Here is a 10,435-nt window from a genome sequence, read left to right on the forward strand (position 1 = left end):
ATTAGAGAGCATACGAGAAAGCCTATGATGACCACATCACCCCAGTTGAGAGCACCAGAGGTAGGGCCCAGTAGATCACCCATTGTAGATATGAGTGCGCCTAGACCACTGACCCCCACCCTTCAGACACTGTCCGAGACCAGAGAGACTAGGGATAGCATGAGAGATATAGACGGTCAGATCTTGCATATAGTAGGCCGATCTCCACGAGGGGTTGCATATTATGTTGACACTTATGATCACCCCTTTGTGAGGCTAGCCACCCCGCAACACATGATGTCTACACCTAGGCAGATTGTGAGAGCCTACCCACAGGCCGATAGAGAAGTTTTTATTGATGAGCTCGGAGAACAGTATCTCTTGATTGAGACCCTTGATTTTGATGACATTGAGCGAGCACACCCAGATGACAGCCTAGACACACATACACATCCTAGGCTAGTGGAGCTTCAGAGAGTTGAGCAGACAGTGACCTATCTAGATGAGCTTGGTCGTAGGTACAGACGCCTGACGAGTGGTGGATCCAGAGATCCTTCAGCCCGCCTTCTTGCATATTTGATAGGAGCTCCACGTGAGCGAGTTTATAGGGATGTCGATCATGCAGTATATGTTTTGACTATAGGTCTACCCTACTCCCCTCGACTTAGACATGATGATTTATGTTTACCCACGATGACCACGCTAGCTCCACAGCTACCGAGAGCTCCGAGTCCTCGAGAGACACCACTAGAGAGATCACCTCCTAGGCTTCTTTTGTCACGTCGTATTCTACCACCTTGGGAGATGCCAGATGAGGATGATAGTGTGCCACGAGAGATAGCTCCAACATCTAGCCTGCCACCATAGGTAGAGCCCCTGAGACTAGAGCCCAGTCAGAGTATTGTTAGGGAGCCTACACCACCTACCACACTTATCCATGAGACTTCCAGCACACATCGAGAGATCTCACAGAGTCATAGAGTGAGTGACTCCGATGGCTTTGTTATAGATGAGACCAGTCCACAGATTCTAGCTGCCCTTGAGCATCCTTGTTTAGATCTGCCAACCTCACAAAGGCCCTTAGAGATAGCTGTTGACCTAGAGCCATCTACGAGAGTAGATCCCCCTATGAGAGAGGATGCAGAGCCGACAACATCGCTATCCCACTCTTTTAGCTTGCCTAGCAATGTCATAGCTAGTGAGTCTGAGAGAGAGCAGCCACCACATATAGATGTTGCCCTAGTGCCATCTACGAGTGCCGATTCATGATCAGATCACCCGATTGAGCGGAGACCAGCCACGAGCCGTACTTTTCTAGATCAGGTTCCTAGAGACCACATTACTGACACCACATAGATAGAGGTTACACCACAGATACATGGACGTACACGGACCAGAGTGACCTCTATTGACACCCTATGTAGGGATACGATAGAGCCTGCTAGACTTGTTTGGAGACCACGTACACAGGCATCTCACATTAGGAGAAATATGAACCTTGCATGGGCCTTGTAAGGAATCCTAATTTTTAGGGATTAAGGCTAATGGTGTGTACGGTTAAGGGGACAAGGGCATTCAAGAAGCTAGTTTTGAGTAGGCTTTTCTAGCCTTTTTTTAAGACACATGTAGGATGTGGACCTAAGAGGTCACCTTCTCTCTCTAGCTTTTGAAAAGTGAAGGGAGTAAAGAGGTGTGGCCACATCATAAAAAACGTGGATCACTAAGAGCTAAAATTTGACTTTTTTTTAAAAAAAAGTTATTTTTACTTATTTTTGACTTAAAACTCCCCCCAACATATATCCATATCAAAAAAGTATTTTTTGACATTTTTTTAAACTTACAAGCACTAAAAGTCCAATTTTTCAAAAAAAAAAAACTCCCCCCCAAAAAAAAACCTTTCTTCTCTCTTCCTCCTCCCTCCTTTCTCCCTCTCCTCTCCCTCCCTGCCCCTTCTCTCCTCCTCCTCCCCTCTCTCCCTCTCTCCCACTGTCCCCTTCTCTCCTCCCATGTTCCTCCCTCTCCCTCCCTGCTCCCTTCTCTCCTCCTTCTCCAGTCTCTCTCTCTCTCCCCCACTACCCCCTTGTCTTCTCCCATGTTCCTCTCTCTCCCTCCCCCCTCTCTCTTTTCATCCTTTGCTTCCTCATGCAACAACTACCATGGTGCTTAAGGACATCACAAATCGTATGCATACATATTTGCTTGTTCGCAACGTTTGCATCGAAGGCCGCACGTGAGGGTGAGCAGAGGTCATCCCAGGAACGTCGTAGCATCGGTGAGATGAATGTTGACGATTCTTCAATATCTTGCCAATACCATCACATATTTGAATAAAACACCCCTTTATGCAAGGTAACAATATACTTCTTACTTTTGATTGTGTTCTTCTTACCATAAACTTTGAAGTCTAAGGTGTTGCCTCTACTTGTTTTGTAGTGCTTGGCACAAAGGTTGCTTTTATGCACAAATAGTGAAAGGCTGCAGGTTAGAGAGGCCAAGTGTCACCACTTTTCCTCTAAAACAATCTTCTTTGTTACATCTTGCAGGTAGGTGCTTCAAATCCATGCTTATTAGGGGTGGTAGTCTCATCCTAATGTATATTTTTATATTGTTTATTCCCAGCTAGATAGAAATATTTGCAAATTTGTACAACATATACTTAACAAGTGTCTTCATTATATAGCTTGCAAATGTTGAATTCATACATGTTTTTGTTACAAGGTGACCTCTTGTTATGCTAGTTGAGTGGCGTTGTTTGCAAGGACGGCTCAAGGAACTGGCATAACATGAAGCTTTTACGGTGGCACAAAGCTCTCCTCAGCGGCAATGTGGCTCCCACTACACCAAAAATCCTTATGCTGACATGAAGAGATCCCTAGTAGGACAATGCAAAAACTTTTCATCAGCAGCAACACACTCTTTCCTAACATGAGGGCACTCCTACCAAAGATATTTTTATGTGATAGGTCACCCCAGGAGCATACCATGTCATGGAATGGATGTAAGAACTATGACCACACTACTCCTTGTAAAGTGTTCACAGATGTATGTTTATCAAAGTTAATGAGAAGAAATTTGGACTTTTTTGTTTGTTGATGTGTAAGAGCACTCTAGGTCTACCATATTTTAGATTGTTTGATAAGTTAAATAAAATTTGTAGTCATTTAAAGTGTAAGTTTGTTTTTGTTTGGTAAGATTGTACATGAGAAGACATAATAAAGTATAAGAGATCTTGACGGAATAAGCCTCGATTAGATTCCTACCATGCACTTGTGACACCAGACCTCTCCTTGAACCTTTTGATTTCTATCATTGTGGGAAGTCTAAGGGTGGTCTATTTTCAAATTTTTAGCAATAACTTTTTTTAAAAGGAAATTTTGGTTAATTTAAAGTTTGTACACAGTCTAGGAGTTCATTCTGATTGTTTTCCTTCAGTTTCAATTTTTGATCGAGGGCACTCCTTGGAAGCCACTTTTGAAGGTGTTAGGGTGAGATTTTGAGAAAGTTTTGTATGTAGGAAATGCAGTCCTTAACACAATAAAAAACATTGGTTCTCTGAGTATTTTCAGATTCCATGGTTTTAATGCACGTTCGAGCCCGTAGATTAAGGAAAAAGTAAGAAATGTCTGTTTTACATCATTTTTTAAGAAATTGCCATCTTGCATGTTGATTTTTGGAAAATCCGAGTAGGATATGATTTTTTTGCATCACACGATAGTCGAAGAGCGCGACGAGATGAACAAATTTATGTGAGACAAGCCCAGACAGATTCAGAGCCAATTGAACACTAGAAGCTCTTGAAAACAGCCTAAAAGTCCAACACTTAAAAAAAAAAAAAAAAAACTTACTACTTGAATTATGACCATGCATAAAAATAAATCCTGTACTTGCCATTTTAGGGCCCCAGGGACCCTCAACATGAGGGGCCACAAGGGCGCGCAAATCAGCCATCCAAAATTTTTGGATGGCTGATTTGCGCGCCCTTGTGGCCCCTCATGTTGAGGGTCCCTAAGGCCCTAAAATGACAAGTACAGGCTTTTTTTGATGCATAGCCATGAGATAGAATTGGGCAAATTGATGTATTCATAGCAAACTCCCCCCCCCCCCCCCCCACACACACACACACACAATGGCAAATAGCTAAACATTGTATCATGCCATGCATAAAAATTAATCTTGTACTTGTCATTTTAGGGCCCCAGGGACCCTCAACATGAGGGGCCACAAGGGCGCGCAAATCAGCCATCCAAAATTTTTGGATGGCTGATTTGCGCGCCCTTGTGGCCCCTCATGTTGAGGGTCCCTGGGGCCCTAAAATGACAAGTACATGCTTTTTTTGATACATAGCCATGAGATAGAATTGGGCAAATTGATGTATTCATAGCAAACTCCCCCCCCCCCACAATGGCAAATAGCTAAACATTGTATCATGCCATGCATAAAAATAAATCTTGTACTTGTCATTTTAGGACCCCAGGGACCCTCAACATGAGGGGCCACAAGGGTGCGCAAATCAGCCATCCAAAATTTTTGGATGGCTGATTTGCGCGCCTTTGTGGCCCCTCATGTTGAGGGTCCCTAGGGCCCTAAAATGACAAGTACAGGCTTTTTTTGATGCATAGCCATGAGATAGAATTAAGCAAATTGATGTATTCATAGCAAACTCCCCCCCCCACAATGGCAAATAGCTAAAAATTGTATCATGCCATGCATAAAAATTAATCTTGTACTTGTCATTTTAGGGCCCCAAGGACCCTCAACATGAGGGGCCACAAGGGCGCACAAATCAGCCATCCAAAATTTGGCCACAAGGGCGCACAAATCAGCCATCCAAAAATTTTGATGCATAGCCATGAGATAGAGTTGGGCAAATTGATGTATTCATAGCAAACTCCCCCCCCCCCACAATGGCAAATAGCTAAACATTGTATCATGCCATGCATTAAAAAAAGCTTGTACTTGTCATTTTAGGGGTCCAGGGACCCTCAACAAGAGGGGCCACAAGGGCGCGCAAACTGGCCATCCAAAATGCTTGTACTTGTCATTTTAGGGGCCCAGGGACCCTCAACAAGAGGGGCCACAAGGGCGCGCAAACTGGCCATCCAAAAATTTTGGATGGCCAGTTTGCGCGCCCTTGTGGCCCCTCTTGTTGAGGGTCCCTGGGCCCCTAAAATGACAAGTACAAGCTTTTTTTAATGCATGGCCATGAGATAGAACTGGGCAGTTTAATGTGTTCATAGCAACCCCTCCCCCCCCCAAATGGCAGATACCTAAACCTTGTATCATGCTTATCAACCATTTTTTACTTCCTTGTGTCCATCCCCTGTTCTTGGAAATATCTTGGTTCCTATTTGTGCCTGGATGGGCATTCTACGCGCCGTTGTGGTCCCTCTTGTTGAGGGTCTCTGGGGCTTCAAAATGACAAATAGGGGCTTTGTTTTAATGTATGGCCATGAGATAGAGTTGTAGTGTTTGATGTCCGGAGTATTCACTATGTCAAATTTTCCTATATCATGTCCGTTCACCACAATGGATTGAAAGTAGCCCTTATAGGCCTTACCTACACATGTTTCTGTAACTTTACAAGAATATAAATTCCCTTCTGTTGAACACATGTGCTATGTTACATATACTTTAGTGAACTCGCAAGGTCAAAGGCCTCACAAATTTTGTGCACTCAGAACATTTAGCACTAGAAATCAACCAAACAAGGAGCCAATTTTTACTTCCTTGTGTTCACCTCGTGTTCTTGGAAATGTTTTGGTTAAGCCATTTCTTTGGTATTTAAAACCACATGTGACCCCTATTGTTATAGTATCCGACCAAAGGTTTCTTGATTAGCAGTTATATAGGTTCGAGTGATACATATCTTCTATGTTAACAATGCATGTATCTATAATTTATGTTTACACTTTCTCTATCCAAATGAGCTACATAGTAAAAATCGAATCCGCCATTCAACAATTAAGTTCACAAGGTGATAGCTATTGGTATGATCTTTAACAATACCAAATAAATAGCTACCAATAGCGAATGAATAGGGATATTTAAGAAGGTTTGATACCAAAAACTTGTCAACACTACTCAAAAAGGTGGAAACTCAAAGGCTTTATAATATATATGATGAAACAAGAATCAATAATAATTCACCCCTATATATCTACACCTCCATCTCAAGTTGTCATTTCTCTAAGTCAAGCTTGGCATAGGAATAGTATGGAAACAATAACATTTTGGAAAGCAAGAATTTAGCTTTCTTAACTTTTGAAATGTTGCTATTGATATATATTCAACATCCCCAAATGAGGACATCTTGACAAAGGTTATGATCCACTTAATAAGAATAACCATTAGTGATTAAACTGAAATCAAAATATTGCATGAATTTCTTCATGGTGGAATGATTAAGACTTGAAACTTCAAACATCTTACAGACAAATCAGAATATCCAAAAAAATCAACAATATTTCTCAAATCTGTATGGAACTCCAGTAATCTAAATAAAATACTCTCACTCAGTGCGACACCATTTAACAAAAAGAAATATTTATATTGCATTTATAGAGGAATCCAGCCTCATAAAAATAATTACAAATGGAGACAATGTTATTGCTGTTAGGCTTCTCTTACGAGTATTTGTCTTTCTCATCTAGAGATTCATATACACGAGTATTTGTGTGTCTATGACACTAGGGAAGATAGTAGTACTATAGGGATGGCTTTTCTAAGAGCTCCTAGAGAGTACCTATTGGTTCAAGATTCTACAAAAATCCTACTATTCTTATCAAAATCTTTTAACACGGTAGTGAAAGGTTCTTCACGGAACAAAAATAGGGTGATTTCCATCTCTGCACATGGTTGCTTGCTCATGTCCTCTCAAAACAAGTTGACTTTGTAAGTAAACAACAGATTATGTGAGCACAAAGTTATAAATTACAAAATGATATCATTCTAATAATCTAATGACAACTATACAAAGAATAAATTATAAGAAAAATCTTTGATGACTCTCCATAGATAACACAACTTACTTACATTGTGAGACTCAATCACATGCTACAAAACTATAGATGGCGCACCAAAGCCATCAACAAAATAGCACCACCCAATGTTATGAGGTGTGAAGCCTAAACATTGAAAGCCATAAAGAGGTTAATTCCCTCCACCATGATAAACTTAAAGATGGAGATGATCTTAAGCTTTGAATGTAAGCTACAAGGGTAGTTTTCTCACCATTCTATCTTTATGTTGGAGATGAATCCTTGCAATGCCCATGCACTATTCACACCTCTTGTTCTTGTGGTATGCAAGTCATGTGAGTTGATGCTTTTTCCACCTTCGGGAGTAGAGATTTCCATGTAGTGCGAGTGAATGAAAGTAGAAGGAGGAGAATCTTGTTTCATGCTGTAATGGAGGTGAGAGAAGGGAGAGGAGCTAGCTTGGTGTGGAACTATGTGGTGGGCAAGGGGAAGAGATGGGGAAGAAGCTTGCTTGGTGCTACAATGGAGATGGGAGAAAGCTAGTAGAGAGATAATGTTGGACTATAGGGGGTGCATGTGGTTGTTGCAGCCATGGAGAGCTTGGAAAAGGGTTTGTAGAGAGAGAAAATCACTTTTAGCTATAGAATAGGTTTGGAAAGACTTTGGAGGGTGTAAAATGATGTTTTGAATTTTTTTGAAAAAATTTAATTTTTTGGAAATTTTTTAGTGCACGTTTTTGACTTTTGGAGGTCAAAAATACTTTTTTGACCATGAAATAGGTTAGGGGACCTTTTAAGGAGGGAAAACTTGAAATTTGAATTTTTTTGAAATTTTGAAAATTTGAAATTTTTAGTGTATTTTTAAATCCGGGCCAAAAAGTGGGGGAAAAAAGGTCAAAGTGGTCCCCCCCCCCCCCCCCCCTCCCTTTCCCCTAGCCACCTCCCTTACCTTCTCACTAGGTAAAAGGCCATTAAGAGGTGTAAGGCTACCTTGTCCCCCTACTTTTTTGAGGGTATAGAGTGTCCACTACCCTCTTCCTATTGGCTGGCCTCTAATTAACCTTAATCCCAAAGGGCCCCTAGAGGGTTCATATTTTTCCTAATGAGCCATGTGTAGAGCCTTCTCTAGGCAGAGGCTCTGCGACGATGAGTAGTGCCACTGAAGAGCGACACGCGATAGATCAGGCACGTAGCTCTCTCGTAGAGCTTCCAAGACAACCCAATAGGTATTTGTTCCCTGTGACGAGATACATGCTAGATTTTTACCTTGTGATGACACGATCATATTTCCAAAGAGCCATATGACTGACGACGGACTTTCACATGTTTGGCTCACATCTAGACGGTCACTTGAGGCACATGATTACTTTGAGGGAGAAAGACATGTTTGGGTACCTAGGCCACGAGTGGTAGCACACCCAACGCATACAAGATCATACCCTAGAGCAAGACCTCCACGAGCCAGATGTCGAGAGATGAGACTACCCCTAGAGAGGTCGATACCTTCACAGTAGATAGTATGTCCTAGAGCTAGATGCACACGTAGACACGCTAGGAGATCTCAGACTGACATCCCTACGAGAGCGCGAGCATTGCAGATTTGGCTACCGAAGAGCCTTTCACAGACTATTCGAGTAGAGGCTGATGCCCCCCCCTACGCCCATTCCTTGTGCTGTTGAGCAGACTTTACGTATGGAGCTAGGTGTTAGCCAATCCTTGACTATTAGAGATCGAGCTAAGAGATTGCAAATCATGCTTCATGGTGAGAGCTCTCTCTTGACTCCTAGTTGCACAAGATTTGAGATTTGTACACATTGATATGTGCACTAGATTTATGTGCATATACCAGATGTACTTTTTTCCCTTTTGGGTTTTTTCCCTCTGGATATCCAGGTTTTAGACCCTAGCTTAGATGTTTTATTTTATTATTCTATTACTTTTGTTATTTTATCTTGCTGCTGACATACCTCTTGGAGGTACAATGCTTTTGTTGATCTTTTGATGCAGCACGTAGACAGACATTAGCTTGCCCATGGAGATTGGACGACCGTGTAGACATGATGTATCTCCAGACAAGAGGAGCTTCCATGACATCGACCTCTTCATCGAGCCCATGCATAGGTGTACTCCTTCTTATGCTATATGGTTTTGCACATTTATGTTTGTTGATTGTGGCTTCTTCTTGGTTTGATTAAGTACATTCAATTATGTTTTGTTATCTGCCATTAAAGATGTATAAACTTGTCCTTTCTTTAGTTAATTGACTTAGAGTTTAGTTTTATTAATGAGCCTTGAGGTTAGGAGGCCGTGACTTTAGGTTAACTCATTTACTTGACTACTAGTCTTAGTTGGTAAAATTATTTGAGTGTTTGAAACCTTAGGAGTGTTTTAAGCATAGAGAGGCTTCCTCACCCAAACAACAAAGAAAACTAGTGAAAATACAAAGGAAATGGAAGAAAAACAAAAGTGCCACAAGTGTAAAAGCTTAAGCTGGAAGAGAAATCGTGGCTTGATTTGGTACTTCACGCACATGTATTGCCTATGGTACTAGAGTCCTAGAGGTTCCCAGTGTGGGTGCTTTTCTTTGAGAAGCAAAAAGCCCCGGGTATACAAATAAGCACACACGTCAAATGATTTTGCAAAATGTGAAAAATAACAAATGAAAAGTAAGAAAAATGAAATGAGAAAGACTTCCATTGAGCTTCAAGTAAAAAAAATTCAAGCTTTTGTTTAGAGTTGTGGGAGTTAGTTAGCTAATCTATGACATACATAATTAGGGAATCTTGCATTGGGATAAATTTACTAACTTAGCTAGTACTAGAGTAAATGTTTTAACCCTTATCGTAGCTAACTAATTGATAGACTCATTCATAAGCCCAAAACTCTTGATTAATTAATTTCAGCAAGTGCAATTTATTTTTCCTTAATGGCAGTGTAACATTTCATAATTCTTTGCATTTACTCATTACTACATGTGCTTTGCCTTTTTCTTATGCCTTATCACCATATATTTGAGCTTGCTACCTCATCCACCTTTTTCTTTTTGTAGGCACATTCTTTCTCAAGCATCTACCACGACATGGCTTTGTCAGGGATGACAAAGCTTCGTGAGGGGAGAGTGTTGACGGGCGAGCGTCAACGATATGCATTATGCTTCCATTGGTGTGTACACATATGTGTATGCATATATTTTTTGTATTTACGGGCTCCACAGTGGGTTCCAAGTTGTACATTGATGATTAGATGAGCCTAGATACCTGCAGCATGTTATACATTTTTTGGCCGGCCGCCCATTTTTAAAAGCCCTTGTATATAAGTCAATTCACAAGATGTGAAAGGGCATTCTTAGAGAAGAGAGTGTGAGGGAGTGTGGAGAACAAGAAGAGGAGTGGCTATGTGTTGGGGTATAGGCGCTTGTGCCTTGCCCGGCGGCCCAGAGTCTGGGCGTCCACTGACTTGTATACCTTATACATAGCATAA

General features: G+C 41.4%; 1 pseudogene; it reads left to right on the top strand.

Moving 5' to 3' along the window:
* Positions 1-783: 783 nt before the first annotated feature.
* On the top strand, positions 784-10,080 carry LOC147449960 (uncharacterized; annotated as a pseudogene).
* The last annotated feature ends 355 nt before the right edge of the window (positions 10,081-10,435 follow it).

This window comes from Adiantum capillus-veneris, chromosome 10 (genome assembly GCF_014529385.1).
Source record: "Adiantum capillus-veneris isolate H3 chromosome 10, ASM1452938v2, whole genome shotgun sequence".
NCBI classification, from domain to species: Eukaryota; Viridiplantae; Streptophyta; class Polypodiopsida; order Polypodiales; family Pteridaceae; genus Adiantum; species Adiantum capillus-veneris.